Source organism: Struthio camelus, chromosome 17 (genome assembly GCF_040807025.1).
Source record: "Struthio camelus isolate bStrCam1 chromosome 17, bStrCam1.hap1, whole genome shotgun sequence".
NCBI lineage: Eukaryota > Metazoa > Chordata > Aves > Struthioniformes > Struthionidae > Struthio > Struthio camelus.
In genome coordinates, this window is record NC_090958.1 from 17,895,849 (window position 1) to 17,908,269 (window position 12,421).

Sequence of the window (12,421 nt, forward strand, 5' to 3'; positions counted from 1 at the left end):
AGAAAAATTTCTCTGCTCTTTCTGTAAAATCCACACCAATTTACTACTAATTTTAAAATGGAAGCTTTCATATTCACAAACAGCAAAGCAGAGAGCAATATCTCTGAAATCAAAGTACAGGGACAGGTATGGCCCTGTTTCTTCCCAACCCATCAAAATCCACGGAACTAGCAAGCTGTATACAATGAGGCTAAACTTTGCGGTTTAATAAAGAAATACAGCCGCGTTACAAAGAAATGCCATTGAGATTAGTGCAAGACTTTGCTTTCCTTTATCAAAAATAAATCAAGTAGTTTTTATTTTTCAAAGTTTTAGAAAGACAGAAAATAAGTGTCATCATTACCTGGCTCTTCTTATACCGAATCAAGAGGAATGCTAAATACATTTTGTTATGCATCACTACAATTGGTAATTAACAGATCTAGACCTAGGATATACAAGCATTTACATTACTCTTAAACAATAAGCTATTCACCTAAAGGCTTATAATGCAACGGATCACCAATTATGTCTGTAACCCATTTCATCCAGTTCTGAATAACGCACTACCACAACACTTCCTTTCAAATTAGTCTCATGTTACACGTGGAGAAACCCTAATTAACGCTGATTCTATTAACAAAAATCACGGTTCACTTCAAAACTATCATACTGAACGAGTATCCTCCAGAATAAATAAAGACAGTTCAGTATTCGTAACTAGTGTTCATGTTTTAAGGAAAGATCTCATGGGCTTGTCTCCATTTGCCTTTGAAAAGAAGTGGCTATTCCAATTTTTTTTTTAAGCTACAAATCACTAAGAGGACTCCACTACGAAAAGCAACACAAGCACTAAAATTTCAACAGAGTATGGGAGGGAAGGAATGGTTAGAGAATATGCATACTGCGTACAGTTGAGAAATTGTTTTGAAAATAGGTTTCTACTGATCTTCCTCACTGCTAAAATAAACAGAGCATTACATCATCAATAGCCATAAAAGAGGGTCACGTGATCTCCAATGGAAAGAAAGGGAAACAAGAGAAAGGTGTCATTTGACCAGCACACAATTACTCAACCCTATAAGACAATTCTACTGAACCTCAGGAACTAAGTTGTGATTCTTGCAGCACTTCTCTTCAAGAGTCTTTCACCCATATCCTGACATCTTTCAATGGAAATACAACCCCAAAGTTGCAAACTCATCTAGGAGAAAAACAAACAGAGCAGAAAACAAGCAAAAAAAGGCTGCACAAAACTAAAAGAGCCAGTGAGATCTGGCAGTTTTCTTTTTTCTCTCCTCCCCCACTGTATGATGGTGCCACTTTTTCACCACTGATTGCAATTCCAAGTCCCGATAAAAATGAATTTGATACAAATACACAAATGCAACAATTATCAAGGTCAGAGTTCTTAGTTCACAGACCTCTCTGTCAGTAGCAAATACAAGGTTTATGAAAATTCAACTACCTCTTTTGGGCGAAAGGCAAGTTCCAAGTTCCCCCCTAAGAAAAAGGGCTTCCTAAAACCCGGAAGCAATATTCTACCATTCTCTTCCATGTCTGTATCTATATCCATCCTTCTTTTTTTCCAATCCAAACAGCATTCAGGAACCACAATGATAGCAACCATCTATATTTTGCAAGGATAGGTAGGTACAAAATATATGATATAAAATATAAACCTTGTGTAGCCCCTCCCTCCCCAAAAATACATCTTGCTTTTGAATAGTCACTTTCAAATAATTATTATTAAAATTTTAAAAGCTTTCGTCAACAGAAAGTTGCAATATTCTAATACTGCATTTCTTGGCATGGGGTACTCATTCATATTTTAATCCTGCTCTTCACAGTCATGCGTTATGTATCTGCTGTGTCATTTGCTTTTTTCATTATACAAGCCTTCAGCTAGGCCAAAAGTAACACAACCTCTTGTGCTCTGGTTTCAGCGTTACTGAAATTGTAGCTTAATGCAACAAACTGCTAAAATACAGGCAACTCATTTTGGTATATTACTGCCTTATTGCAATAGTGAAAATGCAACTTTCACTTTTAGAAACAACCAAGATCTTCATTTTCACATTAGTACTTTGTAACAGAATTCACAAAACACTGAAAGTTCTTAATTTTGCATCAAGTGATTTTAAGAATTATACACTTTAGCATTTCCTCACAGGCTCCAGATGACAATTTTCTCTTACGAGAACTAAAATGAACTAAAATAATTAGCTATTGTCTTGAATTGTTCACTTTCCTTTCTTGAATCTTTTTCATTTCTTGTGCAAAAGAACCTATATTACCAACAGGCAATAATTTAACTGCAAGTTTCGCAAAGATTGTATCAGGAAACTACAAAAATGCTGAGAAGCAGTCTGATAATCTGTCCTACTGTGGTGTTCAGAAAAGCCACACGTTCCACCTAAACAGTAACTGCGCTCAAAGAGGAGATTTTAAAACACAAGCTTTGTGCTGCTACTTTTAGGAATTGCGGGTGCCAGCACTTCTGTTGTACGCTTAGTTTTATCAAATACATACCAGACCATCCAGAAAGGCTGGAACGCATACACACACATGGTGGGGGGGAGACGGCGTGAGATGCTACAGCAGATATCAAACATATGATTTGCTGGAATTACGATTTTATATATGATAACGTGTTACATTCTCTTTTTTACATATAAGGTGGCAAATGACAGAACATGATACAATTGCAACTTTCTTCTGTGTGGACTACTACAAATTTTCAAATGCAGACGCGGAGCTTTGCAGTGCCACTTTTAACCGATCGGCAATTTGCTTATTCTTAGTTACATTTCTCAGACCCCTTGAAAGTAGTCCCTGGACCAAAGCAGTCCATAAGCCACAGGCTGAAAACCACTGGTCTAAGAACACAAATTCTAATAGACTGATAACAGATATGAATTGTGTTGACAGGTTGTGGTAAAGGAAAAAAAAAATTTAACCACGTAGCCCCAAGTTAAAAACCATACAGCCAGACAGTTCTGAAGTTTTTACCATTCACTGCTGAAACATACTTATGTCACTCAATTTAGTGGGATGCTTTTGATGCGCACTATTATCTTTAGTCTCAGAAACAGTCAATTTTCATGAGTGACAACATATTGAAAAAGTCTGAAGTAAACTAAAATCACAGAGGGAAGACACTCATTACTTGGGGGGCAGGGGGAGAGGGTGCTCACTTAAGGCATCTCAGACTGAACTCCCAGAAATTTAGACATCCAGAACTGCCAGTTGCTTCAGAAAATTTAGACCACAACATACAAGTGAAGGGAAAGACAAAGCACATTTTAGTGAAAACATCACATGAACTGCTGATTTGGAATTTAAACAGACGCACTGATTTGTGGTCAAGCTGTCTAATCATCTAAGAAAACTTCTAAGCCGCAACGCAAGTAAATTTGGTATGCCATTCCTGCTCTTAGCGTTACCTCAAAGCACAATATTTTCCAACAGTCAAAAAAGGAATTCCTATAATAAAAAAAAGCTGTCCACTGCTGTTTCTTTCAAAACAGTACTTCTAACAACTAGTACTCAAAAACCTAAATGCACAATCAAGTAAGAAAAAGAAAAAAAGGTTAAAGTCTTAGGTCACTCCATGTAAGAACTCTATAGCCATGACGAGAACAGTACCAGTAGCTCTTTAATCTTAGCTGACATCTGAGAAGCATGCTGCCATCGCCACACTCTCCTTCCTCCGGACAGGTAGGGCCAACATTAAGGCAAAACATTTCATCTGACAAAACATTTGAAACTATGACTTGATAATTTAAGGAAGAAACATTTGCTAACATTACAACTTGCAACTACCATGGAACAGATGCCGTGTTTCCATGGAGAAAAGCAAGTTGTCTGTAAATTTGGTGTGGAAACAAAGAGGACATTCTAGAATAGAGCAGCATAATGTTTGAATTGACTCAAAACACAGACTGTGTAATCACAGTCCTCTGCGTGCAGACACAGGCAATCTGACCCTGTGCAGCATACTCTGAGACCAGAACACTACTCTCATGTGGTTTTTTTGTACAATAACAAAGCGAAACAGTTGTTTTATGAATGATCATCCACAACTGGTCATGCACAAGTTCTTCAAAACATTTCAAATTGAAAAGATTAGGATTAAATTCATAGTTAACATCATTAAGAGACTAAATACTGTTGGAAAATGCCTTTCAAGGACAACATGTTTCTAAGCTTAAAAAAAAAGAAAAAGACAGCTTTGACTTGTTAACTCTAAGAAGCATACTGATGCTTTCCAAAATAAACCTTAGACTAACACATCCATACTAAATATTCTCAAATACTTTTGTAAAATAGATAACTCTGCTAGGTAAAGTAAATCTTCTGACACTGTCAGGGATCTGTTAGCAGAGAAGATCATGTTTAATCACTGCGGTAGTCGAGCAGTAGGTTTAAAAAAAACAAACAAACAAACAAAAAAAAAACACTGACCCTGCCATGAAGAAAATCCATGAAGAAAATATAATGACATGTACAAAATAAATCACAAATTCCCTTCTGTAGAAAAATTATATGGAAAAATATATTTCAAAGACCACCACAAACCAGGAACTTAATTTTCCTAAGGGAAAAATTAACTCATCACATGAAGCATTATGCTTGAAACAGCAGTTTGAACAGCACTGCTTGACTGTTTCACACTCGGATGTTCATACCATTATCGCCAAGCTTTCAAAACCTCATGAATCATTCCCCAAAAATCCTGACAGTGGTTTAGAGATAATAACGCAGAAGAGTTTTCTTTTCGTCTAAAAGTTACTCCAAGGGCTAAGCCCCTTCATGATTACAAATGGTTACAACTCTGAAAATATTTCCAGTGTTAAAATAGAGTTCCAAAATAAAATACTTCAAAATTAATAAGCATCCTTCATATGAATCAGATATACTGTTTATAACAGTTCTAACAGTTATATTTGTGGTCTGCTAGACTGATACTAGGTTACTGTAAAAGTGAGAATACATATTACTCTAAGCACTTAAAATAGAGCTTTTAACAGAATTTAGAGGCTTTTGAAAATTAAATACAATTTAAAAATACAACCACATTTCAGTTTTAAACAATACTCCTTCACATTGCATTACTGTTTGTCTCTTTCTGCCTCTTTAGGAATATTTCTCTCTTCGAAACAACGTCCCAGATCACAGAGGCCAACTTCTGAAAGGTTCAAATAGGAATCAGATGAATTCACGAACAGCAGGTCCACAAACTGACTAGATAAGGACATACCCACCAACATCCTTACTAAAACAATCCTGAATGACGCGGACATATGAGGAGGATAAACTGCAGAAAGCGTCCAGGCTCACATGTCCTCCCCAAATAGCATTTCCTATTGCCGCCGTCTCATTTTGTTTCCAGGGAAGAATACGAGCATAGTGCCCCACTATCAAATTATGCTGTCAAATTTCTTGTGTTTTGGGAAACCGCAAAGTCAGCAGTGGAAGAGATGAGACGCATCCACAAACAATAATCCATGGTGCCTTTTCTGCCAGGTGCTGGGAGAATACTTGGCTAGACCGGTTATTGGTCTGACCCACTAGGTACTGCTTCTGTTTGCAGAGACAGATACCCGCCTTTGTCCAAACACATGTACAGTTATTTACATGTGCATACTTTTTCTAATTCATCATTCAAGAGCTGAGCCTGTGAACTGACTTTACAGTTGTGTATGGCCAACTTTTCCTGTTGTGAATCCACCCCATTAAACATATTATTTTTGTTAAAGTTACCACAAAGAGTTGAACTCAAGCTCTCAGAGGTGCAGAGAAAAGCAAATTCCAAAGCCATAAAGGTATATTAAAAGTCTCTTTCATTTATTCCTCCTCAATACCATCATATGAAAGTCTGTTTTCTCTTCAGCACGAGTTCCCTGATCTGTAACATATTAAGGACCAAAGACTTTCAGCTTATCTTCCAACCTCAAGGCTTTTATGATAGCCAGGCCTGCATACAAATCTGTTTCTCCTTTGATTTTGAATCTGCTGGTTAATTTAAACTAGATTAAATAGAAGGCAGGCGATTTCTAAGAGAACTACATTCTTACAAGTTCCACAGAAGAGAACAACAGGGAGATGGGAAACTTGTGTTCAGGTAGTGTTGAGTTTCTCCCAGTGACTTTAGAACAGACCAACTACTATTTAAAGCTAAACAGAAAAGCCAAAGCGTTGCCACCAATACATTTAGCAGCACAAGTTTATCACTATATATAATGATGATATAAAAGTTGAATATAATACAGTTCGAAAGGCAAGCACCATCAGACACAAATCTATTGAAAATTACATGTTTTCAGTGACATTGCTAAACTGCTAAATAAGGGAGGTAGCTGTTTCTCTACCATGGAAAGTGAAGGTTCTTCACTGCAAACCAAATAGACCGGATTCTGTCTGCATACCTATGGGAGGAAAAGGGAAAAGGCAAAACAAATTCCTACGGCTGAGAAACTGTGCTATGAGCAAGGCGATGATTCTGATGAAAGATAGCAAAAGGCTTAGGATCTCAAACCATCAGTCAGACATTACAATGATGCTATGAGAAAGGTAATTCCTTAAAGCTTCTGTTCTGCTTATGGATTTTAATTCTGTATCATGGACATTTTAAGACACCTCCATCTTATCATTCTGTAACCTACTGTGCTCATTCAGATTCCTAAATGCCTTGAGAGCCTTAATAAAAAAAAAATATATATACACATACATATATACCACTGAAACATGAAGACTTAGATTACTGAATACGAAGCATAGGTAAGAGAGGACTCTTACTGTCTGTAATAGTTTAAAGATATTCTTGTGTAGCAATATTATTCTTTCTAAATCTATGTTGCTAATTCTAAACCGCCTGTTTAATTTTTCAGAAAGATTCCCACCTTTAATTAACAAAGGAAGGGCTATTAACTGTTAACAAGACAAAAAATTCACAGAAGACATGATGCAAACTCTAACACTTCATGTTGCCAGTGTACACACGCGTTATAAAAGTGTCATTGCTACAGTCTATTAAAAGACTAGAATGCACATGATCCTCCTAAGCACACGCCATTCTCTACAGAATGAGTCAAGGACTGAGGAGAGAAAGTTTCAGCTGAGAAAGTAAATTACCACCTCTTCTGATAAGCCCGTTGTCAGTACTTACTATTCTTCCTAAATTTTTTCCAAGGAGATTCTTAACTGCATTTTCAACGAAAAAAAGAGTATTTTATTTGACTATCAGCCCTGGCTTCTCCTGATGATAATGCACTTTAACCACCTTCGGAAGTGCATTCAGTCCACAACAGCAATTATGATTTTGGAACAGCAGAACATAAACTAAGTTATTTAAGATCTAAAGTTCAAATGAAAGTTTGAGAAGAAAAATATCATCTCCTGTTATCCTCAAAATCAAATACATATAAATAAGGACATATGGTTACTAACTGATAATTACAAGTGAAGTAGCTGAGGCAAAAATACCACTTTTCACAGCAAGAATTTAATTTTGATAGACTTGGGTGAAATTAACTATTTCACACTTCCTGAAAACAAAGTCAGCAACCCCCTCCCCCCCCTTTTTTTTTAAGCTCTCACTGTTCTTTCCCTTTTAAATAGTACCATGACTGCCACAGGGCCAGCATATAATAAACTAGAAATACAAATACAGAACTTTGATAAATATTGCTCTGATTCAGTGGATCCTGCTGTTAAGCAGAGAAGCATAACGACAGAGCCAGATAAGCTAACTCTATCACTGAGTTTCTCTCCTCGTCTTGCAATTTCCCATCAAAATAAGCTAAAAAAAACCAACAGTAGGAATATAAAGATTAAGAAAACTACACAGCTTTTAATAGCATTTCTTCTTGGAAAAAGTACAGTGGAGACATGTTTCAAAAATTAAAGGAATGGATAGTACCATTCACCCAAGGATCTCACGTCTGAGTTTGTACAGGACAGTTGACCAGGACCCTCCAGGTGGAAGATTGTTAGGCAGGAGGTAAGGTAGAAACCTGTACAGCCTGTTCGTAGAATACATCTTTTAAATCCTCTCCAATCTTTCTGGAGCCATGGACTAGATACCAGATTTGTGGGCATTTCTAAGGGTCAACTGTGCCACTCTCCTAGGTCATGTGAGTGCAGCATCACTTTGCAAAAATGAGTGCCTACATAAGCCAGAAACCTAGATAAGCCCAGACATATTAGTGGGCATTTGAAATCATCAGAGGCAGGAACCTCGCTGCCGACAGAGCTGGCTTCAATTCTGCTGGTCAATAAGAACGAAATGGTTGCTCCAGCAGAAATTGGCACCCAGCTCAGGGCAGCTGAGATTACAGCTAATGCAGGATATAATTGCCTTTCATTAAACAACAAAACACCATCCAACCAAGGCATTTCTAAACATGCCAGTCCAATAAGGATTCCAGTGCATTACTTTTTTATACATGCCAGCAGAGCCAGTAGTCTCCAAGGAATGCCAGAGGATTAAACAAGAGCTGCATTCATTCATGCTCATCATGTTCAAACATTAGAAAACTTGCATTTAACAGAGAGAGTTAACATTTGACCTGAATGTTTTAGAGAGAAAAATTATATCGGTAAGACAGATTACTCTATTTTTTTTGAACAAAAATCTATTTCGAAATATTCTCAGTCACTCCCCAAGAGAAACTTGAACATGGCTAACACTACAGAAATTATCCAACCTGTCCAACCTAAGTAAAAAAAGGCTGTCCTGGATATTCACACTCATAAGGAAATTCATATTAATCAGCATATATGGGCACTGTTCCATCTTACAGTATACTCACATGAGGAAAGAGGTTATTTCCTATAGTGCACCTCTGTGATGATAATACAAGACACATGTTTCCCCCACACACCCCGATGCACTTTAAGTTTGAAAAGGAACCATACAAATTCCCTAAAACTAAGAAAAGTACTTCCATGACTTAAGAATGATGTGGGGTTTTTTGAGGACTTTCTCCTCCTCCCCCCAAAAACTGAATTTCTTTACAGTATTTCAATCACAAACTTTAGAACACATTGGCAAATATTGCCAAACTCTAGCCTTCAAAAACTAATGATTTTATACCATATAGTGACAAAGACGCACGGGAGAATTTTTTGTCAAATTACAGCCCTAACATATTACCTCCTTCATGATCCCTAAAGATATGGGCATTAGGGATCATGTCTCCAAGCTTTTCTGCTTCAGCCAGCATATCACTCTTCCTCCAATCCACACAAAACTTTAGTGTGCTACGTAGTGCACGTTAGTACACACGGAAATCTTCTTCTTAAGGACTGGTCGGGAAGACAGACCCTGAAATACCATAACCTTAAACCAAGAATAAATAATCTTCTACGTGTTTTCCAGTCATTCTATTTTCATTATGCAAAGAACTAGTTTTGCCAGTAACTTAAGTTATACATTCCTTAGACTAAGATACCTTGTTTGTAATGAAAAAAATTTATTAACTTTTCCTCCACTGTATTTAAAATGCTATCTTGCTACATGCTGTAGCAGGCGCATACAGATACACGCTTAAGAAAAATCGCTCTCTGGCATTGCTATTTTCAGAATTGTGTGTATAGTTCTGCTCTTAAAATAAAACTCTTAGCAAAGCAGCAGGCATAAAGGCACTTCCTCTTTTGTAGCTCTTCTTTTTTACCTCCTACATATTAACACAGACATCACATGTTTTCAAATCTTTCCGCTCAAAGATCTCAAAGCAACTCATGAACTTTCACAGATCCCTAGGAGATACAGCCTCCCTTCTACAAATTAGGTAAGCAAGCAAGGGGGAAGAAAAAAAACCTGTTCATCTCTCAAGTCATATTTTTAGTCAGGGAGCCAGGGACATATACAGTCACAGACTACATTTTTCCTTCGTGTTGTGTTTTGGAAGACCTTTTTTGTAGGGTTTTTTTTTTTTTTTTAAACACATACACAAAGATGCTACAATGAAAGGCAAAACATAACTCCTGATTTTAATGCAGCAGGAACCATATTGATGGGATGGTAACTAAAACAATTACCTTGAGCCCCATGACAGCGGAGGCATGGAAGAGAGAACGCTAAATTGACTTAAGTAGCAGCGCTAGTGATATAGCGGCAAGCAGGAGGGGCCTACAGCATAGCCTTTGTCAGGAAATCCCAAGTCTAACACTGGCTCTGAACATGGCTGAGCCGCCCTGAGTGGCAAGGTGATACGCGGGCATCTCATCTGCAGATCAGGAGCTTCCAGAAATGATGGAGGCATAGGGAGCAGAAATTAAAACTAACAAAAGGCAAGGTAAACTATAAGCCAATTCATTAATCAGGAAAAATGACAGCATATAGTAAATAAGTGTGGGATGCTGAAAACCGTAAGTCAGCATTTAGCATGAAACGCTTAGACCCCACCCCCACAAAATTACCTACTCAGATCACAAATAACTAAGCACAGCTCCACGCCCTCCAAGATGGAAAGGTAACGTTCACGCAGAGAACGCGTTCAAACCGCGCTCCTCGTGAACCACAAAGACACCCAAGTGTTCTGCGCGGTAGAGAGACGTGAGCTGAGCAAGCCCCCATCCCGCTACGGCAGCTGCGTCGCCCACACCGCCGCACGCACCAGTTCATCCTGATTTCCGCCCCGACGCAGCAATGCCGCCGGTCTCGAGCAGTGCAAAGTGCGGCTGGACCTGGGCGCAGCAGAGAGCCAGCCCGGTCCTGCCGGAGGCACGCAACGCAATGACGGCGGGGGAAGGCCACGCGAGAGAGGAATCCAGAGAGCCCGAGCGCAGGGCCGCCTCGCCAGGGAATCAGCCAAACCGGCTGCTGTCACCTCGGCCCCGCCAGGCCAGCGACGAAGTGGAGGCGAGTGCTGAGGCGAGACCGGTCGCCTCCCCCGGCCAGACACCGGGAGGGAGGGATGATGCCCAGCCCGGCTGCCTGAGGCCCTCGTGCTGGCCAGCGCTGGAGCGTCCTCTCCCTCGCAGGGTCCCTCAGCGTCCAACCTCCCCCCCTCCCCACCTGGCACTGGGTCCCTCGGTGCCCCCCCCCCCAACACTGGGTCCCCCAGCGTCCAACCCTCCCCCACACCCAACATTGGGTCCCTCAGTGTCCCCCCCGACACCAGGTCCCTCAGCGTCCAACCCCCCCCCCCCAACACCCGGTACCGCGTCCCTCAGCGTCCAACCCCCCCCCCCAACACCCGGTAGCGGGTCCCTCAGCGTCCAACCCCCCCCCTCCCCAACACCCGGCACCGCGTCCCTCAGCGTCCAACCCCCCCCCCCAACACCCGGTACCGTGTCCCTCAGCGTCCAACCCCCCCCCAACACCCGGTACCGTGTCCCTCAGCGTCCAACCCCCCCCCAACACCCGGTACCGGGTCCCTCAGCGTCCAACCCCCCCCCCCCCCAACACCCGGCACCGCGTCCCTCAGCGTCCAACCCCCCCCCCCCCCAACACCCGGCACCGCGTCCCTCAGCGTCCAAACCCCCCCCCCCCCACACCCGACACTGGGTCCCTCAGCTTCCCCCCTTCACACATACACCCAGCACTGGGTCCCTCAGCCCACCCCCCCCACCCGGCATTGGGTCCCTCAGCGCCGCCCCCCCCACCCGGCATTGGGTCCCCAAACCCACCACCACCGCAGCATAGGGTCCCTCAGCCCCCCGCCACCCGGGAACAGACCGGGCTCCTCCCCCCCGGCCCCACTCCCCACACCGGGCTGCCCCGGCCCCACATGCCCCCCCCCGCGGCGTCTCACCGCCGGCCACACCGCTCCCGCCGCGCCAGGGCGGCCCAACGCCGCCTCCTCCGCCCCGCAGCCCGCCGAGGGCCCGAGCGGCGGCACGGCACGGCTCGGCGCCCGGCCGGCCGGGACACCACCAGCACGGGAAGCCCGAGGCCCCCAAGGCGGCCGGCGGCTCCCCCCCTTCCCTCAGACACCACCGCCGCCACCCCCACCCCCCGCGGCGCGCGCGGGCCCCAGCGGCCGCCTCACCGTTGCTGTCGTCGGCTCCGCGCCGCCGCCGCCGCCTTCCACGGCCGCCGCCTTCTCCTCCTCCTTCTCCCGCCCCTCTGCAGCGGCGGCGCCTCCCCGGCTCGCAAGGGGCGGGGTGGGCAGACGACGTCTGCGCCCGGCCGGGCCCGCGGCACCGCCAGGCGGAGACTGCGGCGGGGGCAGCCGCTCCGCCCGCCCTTTCCTCGCTCCTTCTTTCTCTCCCTCCCTCCCCTCCCCTCTTTGTTCGCCCACGGGCCGGGGGAGGCCGCAGGTGGGTGCCCGTCGAGGGGCAGCGTCGCGGCGGGGAAAGGAAAAAAAAAAAAAAAAGGAAAGAAAAAAAAGTCAAAACAGCCGCCCTTTGGCCCTCGGTCTAATCCTTCCCCCGCCCCGTCCCTTTTATCCGCCGCTGCCAGCAGGGCCCGCCGAGCGCGGTGCCCCGG

At 43.0% G+C, this 12,421-nt stretch overlaps 1 protein-coding gene across 12 annotated transcripts in view; it reads right to left on the minus strand.

The window, feature by feature from the left end:
• The window catches only part of CLIP1 (CAP-Gly domain containing linker protein 1), a 77,834-nt gene extending 65,712 nt beyond the window's left edge, over positions 1–12,122 (minus strand). For 7 of the 12 annotated variants that reach the window (XM_068911724.1, XM_068911723.1, XM_068911721.1 and 4 more), the window contains exon 1: positions 11,982–12,119. The gene's annotated coding sequence lies outside the window, so the exon portion shown is untranslated. Of the gene's footprint in view, positions 1–1,079; positions 1,179–9,139; positions 9,276–10,026; positions 10,366–10,604; positions 10,926–11,981 lie in introns of those variants that run through there. The other 5 variants (XM_068911726.1, XM_068911719.1, XM_068911722.1 and 2 more) reach the window with 5 other exon arrangements.
• Between the last annotated feature and the right edge of the window lie 299 nt (positions 12,123–12,421).